General features: G+C 38.9%; 1 pseudogene; it reads left to right on the top strand.

Annotated features, from left to right (window-relative positions):
* Positions 1-16,096: 16,096 nt before the first annotated feature.
* LOC114006262 (28S ribosomal protein S15, mitochondrial pseudogene) lies at positions 16,097-18,130 on the top strand (annotated as a pseudogene).
* The last annotated feature ends 841 nt before the right edge of the window (positions 18,131-18,971 follow it).

Here is an 18,971-nt window from a genome sequence, read left to right as displayed (position 1 = left end):
CCCTTCTCCTCCATTCTCCTCTCGGGATCTTGGGCACGTACACACATGCGCCTGGCGTGAGTTTTAAGCCACTGGGTCCGGGACACGAACTGCAGTCGACTACATGGGAGTCCAGCAACATAGCCATTATGCTAACTGCTGGTCCCACTAAGGCTGAATTGAGAATAAACCTGGGTGGCATGCAGAGCTGCAGCCTTGGTTACTTGAAAGTAAATAAAACTTAAATCACCAACCAATATCTGTGACCAAGATGCCAATTATTTTCCACTAATGGGGCAGAATCATATCAACAAGGTAGAATGCAAGTGAAAACTACTGAGAGGCAACTAAGCAAGTTTTTCTGATATCTCAGATTATCCCAGTTTATCTCTATACTCTTCAAAGAGCTGATCCATGAATACTATGCAGCCATAAAAAAAAAATGAGATCCTAGTATTTGATAGAAAGTGGTCAAATATGGAAGATTTATTGCTGAGTGAAGCAAGCCAGGCTATGAAAGAGAGAGATTGTATGTCTCCACTTGATATACTGACTGTCTGCAGTCTATGGTAGAGACTGAAAGATCGGAAGGCATAAAAGCAGTGAAAACAGTTATAGACTCTGGAGACAGTGTGGAAGGAGAGTGGGAAGAGGGGAGAGTATAGGGAACGAAATCAGGGAGAAAAAATAGAAAGGCAAGACATTTCTGGAACAGAGAAATGGTTTATTACCTGTTGATGATAATGTGTACAGTATTCTCAACTGGACTGGTCTGAGATGTATTTCATGTTGGATATACTCTCTTTACAAGCCAAATGATATATAGAGATTGAATATTTTAAAAAGAAGAAAAAGAAAAAGAAATTTTTTAAAAAAAGAGCTGATACAGGTAAACTTCCAACATTCGATGAAGAAGCAATTTGATGCAAAAGCATGGGATTTACATAAATATAAACATACTTTAAGACACAAGGGAGAAAGTAACATAATGAAACAACTTGAATGAAAGATATACTTTGGAAAATTAAGCCACAAATCAGTGTGAAATTATAATCTCCATGTTCCACAAGGGGCACTACACCAGAAAAGGAACACCACCCACTGGACTATCCTCTTGCTGGGACCCAAGCTCCAATAGCACAGCACTATTTGGGGAGCAGAGCCACAGAGAAAGTGCTAAAGTGCACCCTGCCCCAGGCGTCAGTAGACTCTGCACCTCCACATTTCTGAAGTCCCTCTGTTGTTCCACCTTACCCACCCCAGAGCCAGGTCAGCTGAGCCCAGGGATACAGCAGTAATCCCAGCACCTGAGCCTGCATGGCACCCTGCACTTTAGGGAAAAGCAATGCCCCAAAGCAGGAAGGATGCTTTGGAACACAGAGAACAGGTGCAGAGGCAGAAGCCTCCAGACTCCTCACCCCCTAGGAAGTAGACTCCAGATACCACAACCACCCTTTACCAGAGACTCAAAGACTCCAGGTTCCTCCCCTCCCCATCTGTAGACACCACAGGCAGCCGTGCCCCTTTCCTGGACTGTCCACTGTGTACCACCCAGGGTGCCAACTCCCTGATGAGACTTCATGGCCACACCCTCCTCATTTAGTGTGATCTCCATCTATGGTCAAAAGTCCAGAGTCACAGTTCAAGCACTGCCATCCTCATGGAACCCTGCAGCAATGCCGACTTATCCAGCGTAGGCTTCACAGCCCTCTTGTGCGTCACCAGGACTTGAGGACACTGCCCAGCAGCAGCCATTAGAGCTATCTCAACTGGAGGGGCCTCCACATGCCCCATCAGGGCTTGAGAATACTGGTCACCTCCACATATCACTGCCTCATTGACCTTATATCCTCCACTAATAGGATCCTCACATGCCGTGTGTGCCTCACCCAGAGTCTGAAGATGCTGGCCCATATGTTCCTGCTGCCAGCATTGGTGACTCTACTGCCTGGATCAGCAGGACCCCCATGTGTGGCATGAGCCTCACAGAGGACCTGAAGACACTTGTCCAATTGCTACAACTGCCACTGGGTGTGACCTCCCCCTTGAACTTGTGGGATTTTTGTACTCATCTACCCAGAGATCAAGGTTACTGCCACTCCTATACCAGGCACCTTCTATAGCCATAGTCCCAGAGACGTCACCTCCTCAGTTAGCGGGGTCTCCATGCACTGCATGTCTTCCATCCAAGATCAGAGGAAACTTGTCCCTAAACCAGTAACCTCTCCACCCAACAAAGCACATCAATATTTTTGCAAACATTCATGGTCACTCAAAGACACTGCTGACGTAGTTTATAACCAAAGAAAATATAAAGAGACTGTACTACTGAACCCAACTAGAGTCAAAGCCAGAGCATAATATCCAACTAATAACACAGGACTCATCTATAGGAAAAAGACCTTTCCTACAAAAGCTATTACATAAACTCAGAAGAGGTCATTATTCCACCAAATGCCCAGATATCAACACAAGGACACAGGAAACATGATCCCTAAAGGAGCACAATAAATCTCTAGGAATAGACTACAAAGAAAAGGAAATCCAAGAGATTCTTGAAAAGAATCCAAAATAATGCTTAAGAAATTTAAACAAAATACAAGAGAATTCAGAAAAAAATTTCAATGAAATCAGAAAAACAATCTACAATATGAATGAGAAATTCAACAAAGAACCAAACAGCAGTCCTGATTAATGAAATAGATCATATGATCAAGAGCATCAACAGTAGGCTAGATGAAGCGGAAGGGAAAAAGTCTCTGAACTTGACAACATGGCTTTGAGATAATCCAATCTGATGAACGAGAGAAAGAAGGAAAGAGAAAGAAAGAAAAAGAAAAAGAAAGGTAAAAGAAAAAAGAAGAAAAGCTTATGGAACCTAACAGATACCATGAAGCAAACAAATATTAACATTATAAGCATTCCAGAGAAGATATGGGAAACATACACTGCTACTAATCCACGAAAAAATAAGATATGGGCATTTATATTCAGATAATGAATTCAACTGAATAAATTCAACCTGAAAAGATTCTTTCGGAGACATATTATAGACAAACTGTTGAAAGTCAAAGACATAGATATTAAAAACAGCAAGAGAAAAACATCAAGTCGCGTACAAAGGAACTCCCATTACACTAGAAACAGACTTCTTGGCAGAAACTTTACAAGCCAGGTGAGAATGAGGCCACATACGAAAAGTACTGAAAGAAAATCTCCAGCTAAGGGTATTGTACTCAGCAAAGCTATCCTTCAGAATTTGAGTAAATAGAAAATCTTTCCAGACAACAAAAATTGAGAGAATGTATAGCTACTAGGACTGACTTTCCGAGAAATACATAAGGGAGTTCTACATCTGGGTACAAAAGGAAAATAAATACCATCATGAAAATACATGAAAGTATAAAAACCAGTGGTAGAGTATTCATGTAAATAAGAGAAATGATTCAAACTTGATCACTATGGACAACTGCACAGATAAACAATGATAGTAGAAAATAGGAACAAAGAAAACACAAAATAACCAAAAAACAGTCAACTAAATGATAAAAGTGAGTCTGCACCTATCACTAATAAACTTGACTGTAAAAGGATTAAATTCCCCTATCAAAAGATATAAATGGGGAACCCGCAGTTGGCGTAATGGCTATGTCGCTGGATTCCCACGTGGTCGACCGCGGTTTGTGTTCTGGACCCAGTGGCTTAGAACTCACGCCGGGCACGTGTGCGTGCGTGCCCAGGATCCCGAGAGGAGAATGGAGGAGAAGGGATTGCAGCATGACCATCCACCCTGGGGAGTGATTTCTCGCTTTCTGTCTCTCTGTCTCTCTCTGTCTGTCTGGCAAGCGCACGCACCCTATAGCGAAAACCTCTCTCAAAAAAAAAAAAGATATAAATGGGCTGAATGTATAAAAACATCAATACGCTGCTATATGCTGCCAAAGAAATAATGTACACAAATAACAAAGCCAGAGGCATCATGTTATCTGACTTCTAGATATACTACAGAGGGGCAGTAACCAAAACAACATGGTACGGGCACAAAAACAGACACATAGTCTAATGCAAGAGAATGAAGAATACAGAAGTAAATCTATGTATATGGAGCCAACCGATCTTTCACAAAGCTCCTAAGAACAAAACTAAAAGCTGACTGTTGGACATGATCAACAAAATTGATCATTCTTGGGCTAGCAGATGGCATGGAGGTTAGGCAGCTGAATCCCACATGGTCAACTCTATGGAATGAGTCTTGGACCTGGTGGCTTGAAAAACATGCTGTGTACATGCACGTTCATGCCCCAAATCCCTTGTTTCTGTCTCCCTGTCTTTGATAAATGCATGCACCCAACAACAAAATAAACAAAAATTGATAGTTCTTAAGGAAGTCCAACAGAGAGAGAAAGATATGATACAAATTGCTAATATTGGAAGTGAAAGAGGCTCATCACTACTGATCTCGTGGATATTAAAAGAATAATAAGTTATTTACATTGCAAATAACTCTATGTTTGAAAATTTGATAGTTTGTATGAACTGGATCCATTCCTTAAAAGTCACAAAGCAACAAAGCTTACATAAGGAGAAAAAAAAATAACCTAAATCAGCCTATATTTATTAAAGTTGAAAAATAATTAATACCCTTCAGAAAAAAAGGGAGACGAAACAGTAGGCTGAGGTGGTTCCTTGAGTTAAAGTTACCAAACATTTAAGAAAGAAATAATACCAATTGTACCAATTCTCCTCAATCTCTTCTAGGAAATAGAAGCAGAGAAAATCCTTCCTAACTCATTCTATGAGCCCAGTACTATCTTAATATCAAAATTATAGGAAAACATTATAAGAAAGAAAAACAGCAGATCCATACCTTTTGTGAAAATACGTGAAAAAATCAACAAGGGTTCAGAAGATGGTATAATGGTTATTGTTGGACTCCCACATAGTTGAATGTGGTTTGAGTCCCGGATATAGTGGCTTAAAACTGGGCAGGTTTGCATGCATGCCCAAAATCCCAAGAGGAAAATGAAGGAGAAGGGATTGTGGTGTGGCCATCCCCCCCTGGGGGGGATGATTTCTCATTTTCTGTCTCTTTTTCTGTCTTTCTGAAAAGCACATATGCCCTATAGCAAAAATCTCTCTTAAAATTAAAAAAAAAAACCTCAACAAAATACTAGCAAACTAAATTCAACAATGCATGGAAATAATTATACACAATTATCAAGTGAGATGTATTTCAGGTATGCAAGGATGGGTCAACATGAAACTCAGTTAACATAACTTACCACGTCAATAGACTAAAGGGGAAAAAATCATGACCATATCAATTTATGCAAAAAAAAGCATTTGATAAAGTCCAGCATCCATTTATGATTCAAACTCACAAACTAGTAAGCAAAGGAAGCTTCATCAACATGGTTGGTGGTTGCCATGAGAATCCCAAGAAATTGAGTTTTGCAATGCGATATCTTTATTACTATCTACCTGGCTTATTTAGAAGAGCACACAAATATTTGTACAAGCATCCCTCGTGTTAACTTCTGTGTAGAACAGAAGTAAAAGTAAATCCACTTTCCTCTTGAAAAGCTTTTGGTGTTTACCACACATTCTGCCAATTGATAATCTGGACATTCCTTAAGGAAATACAATTTCACCATAAAAACATAAACTCTAGAATCAGACACATTCGGTTTTGATTTCTGTTTCTACTAGCATCACTGAGTATCTGTGTGGTCTTGGACATGTTACTTAATTTCTTTGAGTCTTGGTTTTCCCATCTATATAATGGTGAAAATACACTTTGCAGATTGAGTGTGAGGCTCCAATGAGATAGAGTATATAAAAGAAACTCAATAAATATTGGTGGCTTTTCCACCTTGCAGCAGAAACCACTAGTTGTCCCCCAAAATTCATTCTTCCATGAAGACTATTGTTTCTAACTTTATTGCAGCTGGATGTGGTCATGTATTTAAATTTGGTGACGGAAATGCAACTGGAAGAATGATGAATAAAATCTGGAAAGTGCACTTACAAGAGCCTGCATGGCTTTCTCCCTTTGTCCTCTTTCCAGGTGGAAAGTTCTCATGACGACCAGAAGAGTAGCCATGCTAGGCCATAAGGTGACCTTGAAAACAGATGCTGACCAGGTATAAAGCAAAAAGACAGAGTCTCTAACAATGTTGGATGCTCTACTAGCCCTAGACCACCTGCCTGGACTTAGATGAGGAAAAGTAGATGTTTATATTGTCAGAGCCATCATTATTTGATTTAGACAAATATTAGCCACATGCAGTTAAATCTAATGAAATTACTCTACCCACTAAACTTTGTTTTTTTATAATGTGTTTTGCTCACTTGCATATTTCTTCTAAGGAACATCAAGATAATTATTGGATAAAATAGAGTTTAACTGTTAATGACTAATTTTTATCTAAGTAAGTGCAAGGTAACATCTTTCAAATGTTCCTAGTGATTAGAAGACAGGTTGCTGGACCAGCTATAATAATTGTATTTGAGTTTGCCCTCCTCTTTACTTCAGTAAAAATTTATTATAGCCCTATACTCCAGGCAGTGTGGAAGGTAACGTTTTCAGGTGGTGCTATGTAAGAGAAGTTCTTTTTTCTCACGTGGTCACAGGCTGAAGATTAAGACCATAGTCCAGCACGAGGGCAATAGCAGACACATGTTGAGAGAAACCCACAACGCTATAGGAAGACTAATTATTCATGAAGTCAGGGAAGTCTTTGTGAAAAAAAAAAAATGATCAAGTATGGTCTAGATCTTAAAAGACAGGGAGTAATTCATCAGGCAAAAACAGAAATAAAAGTATTCTAGAGAAAAGAAAGAATCACTGAACCAGAGAGACAGAGGCAAAACCAGAAAGGCATTGAGAAAGGAAAGTGTTGAATGGTGCATGTGAGGATAAAGAAAACCTTAGGACAGCCAAGTCTGCTTAAAGCGTTCTTTGTCTGTTATGCTCATCTGCAGATTGTTTCGTGACTGTTTTACCAAGTTATGATAGTTAAAGTGCAGTAATAGTTGAAGACTACAAATGATAAACTTAGGTTTACAAGAGAAAAACAAATTAAAACTTTCTTCATTGTCTGGAAATAATTCACTCTAGTGTCTATCTGTTCATTTATTTGTCACCAAAAGAACACCTTGCCTAAAAGAGAGGACTAACAACTGTGCAAGATGTTCACAATCTTTTGTGAAATTGTAGCCCATCATTAGTTATTATTATAAACATTACCTGTATTTTTTTGTTGCATTCAACTCTCTAAAAAAAAAATAAACAAATAGAAATCTAAATAGAAAAGGGAGAAAGGAAAAGTAGTGAGAGTCAGTCTAGAAGTAGGTTATCATGTTGCACATAGTAGAATATCAGTTCAGAATGTTGAGTTGACTTAAGCTGAACCAAATATAGTGGCATATAAAAAATTTACAAAGTGAGACCAGCAGGTGGCATAATGGTTACAGTGCTGGACTCCCAGGTAGTCTACCACAGTTTGAGTCCTGGACCCGACAGCTTAAAACTCACCCCAGACACGTGTGTGTGCCCAAGATCTTGCGAAGAGAATGGAGGAGAAGTGATTACAGTGTGGTCATCCCCCGGGGGGGAGGGGGTTGATGTCTCACTTTCTGTCTCTCTGTCTCTCTCTCTCTTTCTGGAGACCACACGCACCCTATAGCAAAAAGACTCTCAAAAATAAATATATAAATAAATTACTTTAAGTGCTATTTCTTCTGATTTTAACTGTTTCCAGCTATAATCTTTTGATATTTTTATATCCAGATAAGGATCATAAAAGATACATTAGTTCCCAAAGAATTTCAACCCTTCAATTAGATGTTGTTTTCAGCCTTGTGAATTGTTTTTTCATGAATACAGCTGTTCAACCATCGTCTTCAAAACACTACATAATTGCATAAATAAAGTTGCAATACTTATCAATTTAATCGCTAATCAGTAATAAGTAATAATAAAGATAAGACTTTGCTGACAGATTGCCATCATTTCCACTGATTTTTGAGGTCAACATTTATGTACAACATGCCTGTGAAAGGTACCTAAGGAAAAACTTTTCTTCACGACTTTTGTTTCGTGAGACATAATCATAGTCATGTCCAAATACATGTACCAAAATGTTCATGGATGAATCTAACGATTATTTTATTTAATCTTAGAATGAGTTTCAAGGCCTATTGCTTAAACAGTGTAAACATACTATGCATTCCTATAGTAAATACAATAAAAACTATAAGAATCCACATATAGTATTCATCAGTTAGTGAGTATAAAACAAATTCCCAAACTAATGTTACACAGAATATTGTTTCTAAAGGTTTTGTGGATACGGTGTGAAAAAAAATCATTCTCAAAACATGTGGTAACCCTTGGGTTAAATAAGTTTGTGTGTATAAGAGAGACAGAGAAAAAGAGACATTTTTTGTTTTCCTTTTTTCTTTTTTTTTTTTTGTCTTAACTACTGGACAATTGGCTTTAATGGGTAAATAAATACTGTAAATAGTAAAAGAAAATAGTTTTCTGTATTTCTCAAACTTGTTTGATCATGAAGTACATATTGGTTTCTAGGCTAATAAAACTTCTAGATGAACATCTTAAAGAAAATTATTCAGGAAAATATTGACTTAGATTCTGATATTTGCTCCAATATATGTATTCTAAGAAGTGAGATACATTGAATCATTGGAAATGTTAGTCATCTGTCAACACTGAAAACTAAAGGAGACATTGCTACTGGGGAACTGGCTTACTTTTGCTTGAAGGAAAATTCTGTACTTATATTTTTAGCATAATTCAATCTAGAACATTGCAACACAGAAAAAAATTAATCAGCCACCTGAAGGTAGTCACTATGGCCACCTATTTTTAAAAGGAGAAGAGAAAAGCAGAGAATGAGAGCCTTGGAAGACAATTAGCAGAACATTCAAAATAAAACTATAAGTATGTATATATTTGTTCACAAATACATTCAACCAAATGCATATCTATTTATCCTCAGAGAAAGTATTAAAAACATTCCAAAGGAGACCAGAGGGAAGAGAAACAATTTCACATTTATCTTTCTCCAGGTTTGTTGCTAGAGATATCAAACTTGACAGAGTAAATACAGTATTCTCAGTCTGCCACTTTGCTAGCTATCAGAATAGTGTCAACAATATCAATTTAACTTTCAGAAAAATGTTATGACATTTTTATAACATTCTCAAATGAAAAGAAAAAGGTAAATTTTATCATGCCATTTCAACTACAAAAATAAGGCATTGATAAACTAAGGCAGCCGTGAGGTCCATGGTACTATACTAGATTCTAGGACTGAATGTGATATCAAATAAATAAAACATAGAAATGGCATATACTTGGTTTGCAAAGCAGTCTTCAAAAGGCAAACAAATACCAGATGGAGGTAACAAGGATGACCAAAATTCCAACAGAAAATGGACATTGCACATTGGAGAGATGGAAAACATACAAATCCCCATTATAATAACGTTGGAAATCACTTAAAATTTTCTAAATAAAAGCTAAAAATAAAAGTTAGATATTCTTTCCAAATCATATCCCTGGAGTAGAGGCTACTCATCTCTATGGACTGCAGATTTTTTAAATTTACAAGCAGGCTTTGTCATTTGCCCCTGAGATCTGCTCTCTCCTGCAGCTGTTGACTCTCTGGAGCCTGTTCAATTCTCAGGACAAGGTTTCAATTTTGTGGCTGTTGTTTACCTGCTAGGTACATTTTGAGACAGATTTTTTTTGAACTTTGAGAAATCCAGTTTCAAAATGTTTGCTGATAATTTAAACAGAGATGTCAACAGCCAATTTTAAATGGCACTCATAAAGTGTCACCCAGTGGTGTGATGGAGACAATTCAATGTCTTCCCAACTCTGTTTTCAGGAATATCATTGTAATGATAGCTTGAAATCAGTTGTGATGAGTGTCTTTACACTACCGTAATTGGCAAATGCCACAAACCATGGCTATTTGCTTTCTGAGATCTTACTGTTAAACATTAAATCAGCACCACTCTGGTCATATCTATTTGTGTTCCGGAATGTCCTTGATTATTGATTACTATTATTAGATTCCATTAAAATGATGAGCTTGTTCTGATTCATCTGCCTAGATTCACATTTAGGGTATAATATGAAGAAACACAAGTTATCATAAAAGGTCTTGGCTCTCTTCAGAATCTTGTTAGAAGGACAACTAAAAATGAATGGTACCTAAACTCACAGTTAAAGCTAGAGCAAGAAATACCAGACTTCTCTGACCAGAACCCAAGTGCCAGGATAATTCTGGCTATCAGTTCATGTGCAGGAACAGGTAACACTGCACTGATGCATAACAACCGGGTGTTTTGTCAAGAATTCTGAAAGTGCTTCCGCACATTCTAGTAACATGCTAATGACAGCTTATGAGTATCAACCTTGTAACCCTTAATAACTCACATGGCAGAGTTACTGATAAACTAAGCCAACCCTGGTGGGGGGGTGGGGATTGCCTTGTATGCTGCATAAAGGCACCTGCTGAAGGAGTGAGCGGGAACTGAAGTACACTCCGCCCCCACTTGCCAGCCTCAGGGCTGCTGCTACCTGGCATCTTGTAGTATGTGTAAAGGTGTGTTATATGCCAAGGACTACCCTGATAGTAAATAGCCCTTGGTAATAAGTAAAAATGAAGGACTGAGAATTGGGTGTCATTCAAATATAAGAAGAACAACAAAAGATTTTTACTTTTCAATCAGGAGACTTCTCTTAAGATCCCTAGGGATCACATAGGACACTTAGAAAATTATTATAAAGAATTCCAGCCAGGACAGCTTTGTAGCTTCACACTCCAACGTAACTTCTGCTACTCCAAAATATTTAACAATAATAGATTTTTTAAAAATATATAAGAAGTCATGGCCACATTCAAACACAAGAAAAATATGTCTGTGGGTCAGAAACAAGAGAAATACAAGCTGATTAGCAGAGCTGGAGCCCTGAAAAGGAGTGAGGAAGAAAGATGAGTATGGAGGTGGAGTGGGAAATTGATGGGTGGATAGAAAACAACTGAGGGGTAAGTCTGTGGACAGAGGTGTGGATAGAGAGATTGTACAAAAGGTGAAGCCAAATCTCTAACAAAATAACAAGATGGGGTGACAGACACTGAATTGTTCTCACACATAGATGTGCATGTCACTTCTGGCAGGATAGAAACAGGATGTAACTTGCCATAGTGTTAGAAAACTATACTGATAAATATGTATGTTAACATGTTCAGGGTAGAGCTGGTCCATAGTCTCGTGGTTGTGGGAGTGGGCTCCCACATGGCCAACCACAGTTTGAATCTCAGTCCCAACAACTTGAAAATCATACCAGGTGCATATGCATGCATGCCCCAAATCCTAATGGGAAGAGGAAATGGAGGATAAGGTGGTATGATTCTGTCCCATTGGGGGATGCTCTCTCTCTCTCTCTCTCTTTCTCTCTCTCTCTCTCTGTGTGTGTGTGTGTGTGTGTGTGTGTGTCTGGCAACAGTGTGTGCCTTCTGGCAATTAAAAAATGAAAGAAAGAAATTTAAGGGTAATGGTTAAAAAATAGAGAGGTGTAATCTTCTAGCATACAAACCAGTAAAGGAGTAAAAGGGGAATTTAGAAAAATGTACCAGTCTATCAAAAGGCCGAAAAGAGAGAGAAAAAAAAGGAGTTAAGTAAAATCATGTGAAAGAACACAAAATAAAGTGGCAAGGGACCAGCAGCTGGGGTAATGGCTATGTTGCTGGACTCCCACATAGTCGACCGTGGTTCGAGTACCGGACCTGGTAGATTTTTTAAATTTACAAGCAGGCTTTGTCATTTGCCCCTGAGATCTGCTCTCTCCTGCAGCTGTTGACTCTCTGGAGCCTGTTCAATTCTCAGGACAAGGTTTCAATTTTGTGGCTGTTGTTTACCTGCTAGGTACATTTTGAGACAGATTTTTTTTGAACTTTGAGAAATCCAGTTTCAAAATGTTTGCTGATAATTTAAACAGAGATGTCAACAGCCAATTTTAAATGGCACTCATAAAGTGTCACCCAGTGGTGTGATGGAGACAATTCAATGTCTTCCCAACTCTGTTTTCAGGAATATCATTGTAATGATAGCTTGAAATCAGTTGTGATGAGTGTCTTTACACTACCGTAATTGGCAAATGCCACAAACCATGGCTATTTGCTTTCTGAGATCTTACTGTTAAACATTAAATCAGCACCACTCTGGTCATATCTATTTGTGTTCCGGAATGTCCTTGATTATTGATTACTATTATTAGATTCCATTAAAATGATGAGCTTGTTCTGATTCATCTGCCTAGATTCACATTTAGGGTATAATATGAAGAAACACAAGTTATCATAAAAGGTCTTGGCTCTCTTCAGAATCTTGTTAGAAGGACAACTAAAAATGAATGGTACCTAAACTCACAGTTAAAGCTAGAGCAAGAAATACCAGACTTCTCTGACCAGAACCCAAGTGCCAGGATAATTCTGGCTATCAGTTCATGTGCAGGAACAGGTAACACTGCACTGATGCATAACAACCGGGTGTTTTGTCAAGAATTCTGAAAGTGCTTCCGCACATTCTAGTAACATGCTAATGACAGCTTATGAGTATCAACCTTGTAACCCTTAATAACTCACATGGCAGAGTTACTGATAAACTAAGCCAACCCTGGTGGGGGGGTGGGGATTGCCTTGTATGCTGCATAAAGGCACCTGCTGAAGGAGTGAGCGGGAACTGAAGTACACTCCGCCCCCACTTGCCAGCCTCAGGGCTGCTGCTACCTGGCATCTTGTAGTATGTGTAAAGGTGTGTTATATGCCAAGGACTACCCTGATAGTAAATAGCCCTTGGTAATAAGTAAAAATGAAGGACTGAGAATTGGGTGTCATTCAAATATAAGAAGAACAACAAAAGATTTTTACTTTTCAATCAGGAGACTTCTCTTAAGATCCCTAGGGATCACATAGGACACTTAGAAAATTATTATAAAGAATTCCAGCCAGGACAGCTTTGTAGCTTCACACTCCAACGTAACTTCTGCTACTCCAAAATATTTAACAATAATAGATTTTTTAAAAATATATAAGAAGTCATGGCCACATTCAAACACAAGAAAAATATGTCTGTGGGTCAGAAACACGAGAAAACAAAGCTGATGTGGAGTGGGAAATTGATGGGTGGATAGAAAACAACTGAGGGGTAAGTCTGTGGACAGAGGTGTGGATAGAGAGATTGTACAAAAGGTGAAGCCAAATCTCTAACAAAATAACAAGATGGGGTGACAGACACTGAATTGTTCTCACACATAGATGTGCATGTCACTTCTGGCAGGATAGAAACAGGATGTAACTTGCCATAGTGTTAGAAAACTATACTGATAAATATGTATGTTAACATGTTCAGGGTAGAGCTGGTCCATAGTCTCGTGGTTGTGGGGGGGGGCTCCCACATGGCCAACCACAGTTTGAATCTCAGTCCCAACAACTTGAAAATCATACCAGGTGCATATGCATGCATGCCCCAAATCCTAATGGGAAGAGGAAATGGAGGATAAGGTGGTATGATTCTGTCCCATTGGGGGATGCTCTCTCTCTCTCTCTCTCTTTCTCTCTCTCTCTCTCTGTGTGTGTGTGTGTGTGTGTCTGGCAACAGTGTGTGCCTTCTGGCAATTAAAAAATGAAAGAAAGAAATTTAAGGGTAATGGTTAAAAAATAGAGAGGTGTAATCTTCTAGCATACAAACCAGTAAAGGAGTAAAAGGGGAATTTAGAAAAATGTACCAGTCTATCAAAAGGCCGAAAAGAGAGAGAAAAAAAAGGAGTTAAGTAAAATCATGTGAAAGAACACAAAATAAAGTGGCAAGGGACCAGCAGCTGGGGTAATGGCTATGTTGCTGGACTCCCACATAGTCGACCGTGGTTCGAGTACCGGACCTGGTGGCTTAAACTCACACCGGGCATGTGCGTGCATGCCCAGGATCCCAAGAGGAGAATGGAGGAGAAGGGATTGCGGCATGGCCATCCTCCCAGGGGGTGATTTCTCACTTTCTGTCTCTCTGTCTCTCTGTCTTTCTGGTGAGTGCACACGGCCTGTAGCAAAAACCTCTTCAAAAAAAAAAATCTGTATCCCACAAAGATGTACAATAATTAAAGAGTATAAAAGAAAATGTAAAAGACATTATTTGTATAAATGGAAAAAATAAAAATAAATAATTGTGCTGGTTACAAAAAGCATACCTAAAACAAAATCACACAGAAAGGCATGGATTGGGCTGGTAGAAAAAAGAAAGTACACACACACACGCACACACACCAAGCAAGTATATAGCCAAAGCAAAGTTAGTGTCCCAATATATGATTACATAGTAGAAGTTACGAGAAAAGGTACATATATACATATACTTTCAAGCCAAACATGGAGTATTTACAGAAACGTACCATGGACTAGGTCATAGAGAAGCCCTCGATGAATTCAAAGAACAGATGTCATTTAAGCCATATTGTCCCATAATAAGATGATTAAACTAGAAATACAAAGATAATTTTCAAAAGATGAATCATCCCTAAGGTAGGAAGACAAAAATGGACCATGCACTCTAAAACATAAGTGTGTGGGGCCGACTAGAGGTGTGGTAGCTGAGATGCCGACTCCCACATGGCTGATCGCAGTTCGTGTCCCAGACCTGGTGACTTGCTTTCTCACTTTCCCTCTTTTTCTTTCTGTCTCTCTCTGGTCAAATTAAAAAAAATACAATAATAATGATGATGAATAAAATTCAATAAAATAATTCTTTGAAAAAACTATGCATTTGAATTCCAGGTCCAATACTTAGCTGCTGAGTGTCCTTTCACATGTCCCGAGCCTTGGTTTTTCCAGATGCCATATGGGAATAATAATACCTGCCTTTCAAAATTCTCATGCAGATTGAACAAGGAATCACTGTAAAAGTACCTAGCACAGTACTTGGCAGAACCTCAAGTGCTAGTTTCAGTCCTTTCACATAATGTGTGTTCAGTAAACGTCCATTGAATTAATAAATGAATACCAAGCAGAGATACATGTACACTCTTCTGCAAATGAAATATATGATACACTCAATCAACAAGGTCCTATTTGAAACCAAGACAAGAACAACTGTGGCACATTCTGTGTTTTTAATTATCTTTTCATTTGAAAAGAAAGAAAAGATTTTTGTCCGGGCCTCTGGAAAATCTGATGGCACATCCTGTTTGTCCCTCTCATGTTCATTTCTATAATCAGTTCAGATCATGAGGTCACTCTGTCCAAATAAAAAGAGGCTTCGCTTGTGAAAGAAGAGAAGCTTAGAGGGGAACGTCTGGTATCTCACAGCCCACGGTACCCAAAACAGCAAGCTGTAGGACCAGTTTTCAGAAGGGACCCAACGAAATTCAGTAAATCAGCTAGATAGAAGAGAGAATGTCCTGACAGTGAGGACTGCCACCCCATGACATCAGGCAGGGGCTCGTGTGATCTCTTTCCAAGTGAGGTATTTCCAGACATCCCTAACTTCATACAGGCTGCACAGCAAGCTGAGCTCCACCCAGCTTCCCCCATGCTGGTTAACGAGGTGTGTGCAGGGAAGGGGCACAACGACAGCCTCCATCTCTTTACTCGTGTGGGCTGTCCTCCTTGGAGGCTTTCTGTATGTGCACAAGCCAGTTATTGGATTGCTTCATCTCTGTGGGACTCAGAAGAAAGGTTTTCTGCTCTCTTCATTTTTCACTCGTGCCAAGGATTTTTCAATTTTATTGTCATATGGACCGTGTTGCTCCCAAGGTCAACTTCAAGACGTTGGTCAAAGAAGAAAACTTTTCCAGAGCTTAGAAGAAAATGACATGGTATTGAAGGCACTGGACTCCCACATGGAGGATCACAGTTTGAGTTTCAGACCGTGGTTTATGTCCTGGACCTGGTGGGTTCCTTTCTCACTTTATCTCTCTCTCTCTCTCTCTCGACTATTGCAAATTAAAAATAAAATAATAATAAAACAAATAAGAATTAAAAAAATAAAAGAAGAACATGGCATTGGTGACAGGAGTGACAAGAACAAGATGGACAATTCAGGAATTCACACTGGTTTCAGGAAAGCATATGGTTTACAAGCCGTGAATAGTCATAACTTCATTTTCACCTGAAAATTACATCTTGGGTTTTTTATTCCCACTGAAAATACTTACTATTTCTGGGGCTTCAGAAGACATAGCTTAATAGGTATTTGGAGAGGAAAGCACATAAATTAAAAACTTTTCATATAAAACTAATATAGGTAGACTCAGCTTCAGGGGCACAGGTGAGAGCATGCTGAGCTGCAGTGATGAAGACCACATGACCAAGCATGGGTTCAGATCCCAAGTTGACTGAAAACAGGCAGGTACATGCATACCCAAGATACTGACACGCTGGAGAGCTGGGAGATGGGGATAGTGGCATGTGTTTCTCTAGCACACACGCTGCAATAAACATGGATAGCATAAGCTTTTTAAAGGCCCCTCACGCTCTAATTACCAGACAGATAAGTGACAAAACAGGGGCCAGCAGGTGGTGTGGAGGTTGGGGCTCTGGACTCCTACATGGCTGACCACGGTTTGAGTCTCAGACCTGAGGGCTTTTTACTTCTCTCTCTTCTCTTTCTTTCTCTCTCTCTCTCTCGTTCTCTATCTCTCTCTAGTGAGAGTGTGTTCCCTATAGTAAATGAAAAATAATAATAATACTATTAAATAAATATTTTTTTATAGTGGCAAAACAATATAATTAAATGAGGATGGTATGGAAATCAACAAGATGCATTAAAATCCTTAAAAATAGCCATTCTCTTTGAACAAAGAATTTCATTTCCAGAAGTTTATCCTAAGGAAATAATTGCATAGAACATAAATGTACCTTTAAGTATTAAAGTGTGTTTATAATAGCAATAAATCAAGCAACTTAAATGTTACTCAATAGTGAAATATTTAAGTAAATTGTGAATCACATACAACAAGCCACCTTTTAATGATTAAAAATGAGTGTATAGCAACCAGCAGGTAGTGTGGTTGTTAAGGATGCTGGACTCCCACATGACCACTGCAATTTGAGTCCCAGACCTAGTGGTTCTCTCTCTCTCCCTCTCTCTCTGTCTCTCTCTCTCTCTCTCTGCTTCTCTGGTCTAAATAAATAGATAAATAAAGTTAAATAAAATAATTTTTTAAAAACTGAATATATAGAATCATGCCTATTACATGTGAAAATCTCCACATTATATTAATGGAAATGCAGGTAAATAAAATTTGTATAGTTTGATGCATTTTTCTCAAAACTTCTTTCTCTCTCTCTCTCTCTCTCTCTCTCTCTCTCTATATATATATATATATATATATATATATATACATACATACACTCATAAATGCATGGAGAAAGTCTAAGACATATAAGTACAGTGAAACAGTAAAATTTTCATAGTATTGTCTCTCACTAATAACATTACTGGGAATTTTTCTGATCATCTGACTCCTTTTTTTTTTTTAAAGAAAGTACTTGGTGTGGTCATCATCCTGAGGGCCGTGTGGAGGGTACTGAGTTCGATTTGCACCCAAGCAGTGACTCAGACGCTGGTCCCAGGGTTTCCAGGAGGAGGCAGTACCAGGCTTTCTTCCAACCAGTGGGGCCTACAGCCTGGAGGTCTCCTCCAGGCCACCACTGTATATGCCGTCCAGAAACCAGTCTAGCCCAGCCAATGCAGTGACCCACCCCCTTCCATGCTGCTCAACAACTACCAGAACATTCCTGGAATTGAGAAGGCTGATGATGTCGTTAGAACACTCTTGTCTTTGGATATGGTCAATGAGGAGAAGCTAAAAATTAGGCAAGAACAGTGGATGAACAAGGTGTGGCAAAACCTGAGGATGCCAGCTTCCTAGAGTCTCAAATTGTTGCCTTGACCTCAAGAAGACGTGCCTGGAGCTGGGGATAGAGTACCCTGTCCCCCACTGAATCACTGCCACTCCATGACCAAGAAAACTCTGTGCATTCGGGTTTTCCAGGAGATTCAAAAGCTGAAGAAGTACCAAAGGGCCTTAAAAGCTACAGCTACCCTAAAGCAAGACTAGAGGAATACAGGGAGCTCTTTCAAAGCTTGACTACAACACTCTAAACCAATAAATTCAGTTAAATTGTTCAAATTTTTAAAATTTTAAAATAAAAAAGCTTGATTTGCTTTAGGAATCAGAAAAAAATCATAAAGTCATTTTTACTGTGGAAAATAAAAACAAGAAAACTGGTCAAAGAAAGCTTGGGTTTTACTAACTGAATTTGTTCACCATATTAACTATTTTTTGAGTTTGTCTATTTTGATCATGACAGAGAACACCTGGGCACACATACATGGCGATCCTCTTCCTCCTGTCCTCTAGCTTGTTGGGATCTTGAGCACAGATGTGTTATGACTGGAGTGTTTCAGGTCAATCAAGCCAAAGATCAGAACCCACGATCAGCCATGTGGCTTCCAGCACTGTAGTCCAGTACACTGCAGACCTCATGGCCTGGGCTGCATGAACTATATTTTTTAACATCAAAATAACTCATGGTAACTTAGTTTTCTTTTTCTTTTTCACTAAACAGCAACTTGGTGCAACCCTTCTGTATACATCCTGTCATTCAGTCCCACTAAGGCCTGAGTCAGATGTCAGCACTCCATCTTACCTGTAAGAAAGCGCTACCAGATAGATGAGGGAGAGGCCAGAAAGTAGCAGTGGAGGAGGCCCAGAAAACCCTCACCCTTTAGCTACTTTCTCTGGGAAAGAGACTTGGTGTGAAGTTTATCACACAGACCCTAAAGCCAAACTCTGTTCAAATCCAGCTCTGTCACTACATCAGCCCAAGTAAATTGCTTTATCTTGCAATGTTTCTGTTTCTTGATCTGCAAAATAATATGATAAAAATAATATCTAC

Source organism: Tupaia chinensis, unplaced genomic scaffold (assembly GCF_000334495.1).
Source record: "Tupaia chinensis unplaced genomic scaffold, TupChi_1.0 Scaffold146625_1, whole genome shotgun sequence".
Taxonomy (NCBI): domain Eukaryota; kingdom Metazoa; phylum Chordata; class Mammalia; order Scandentia; family Tupaiidae; genus Tupaia; species Tupaia belangeri.
The sequence above is the reverse complement of the archived record's forward strand: the minus strand, read 5'-3'. Positions and strand labels throughout refer to the sequence as shown.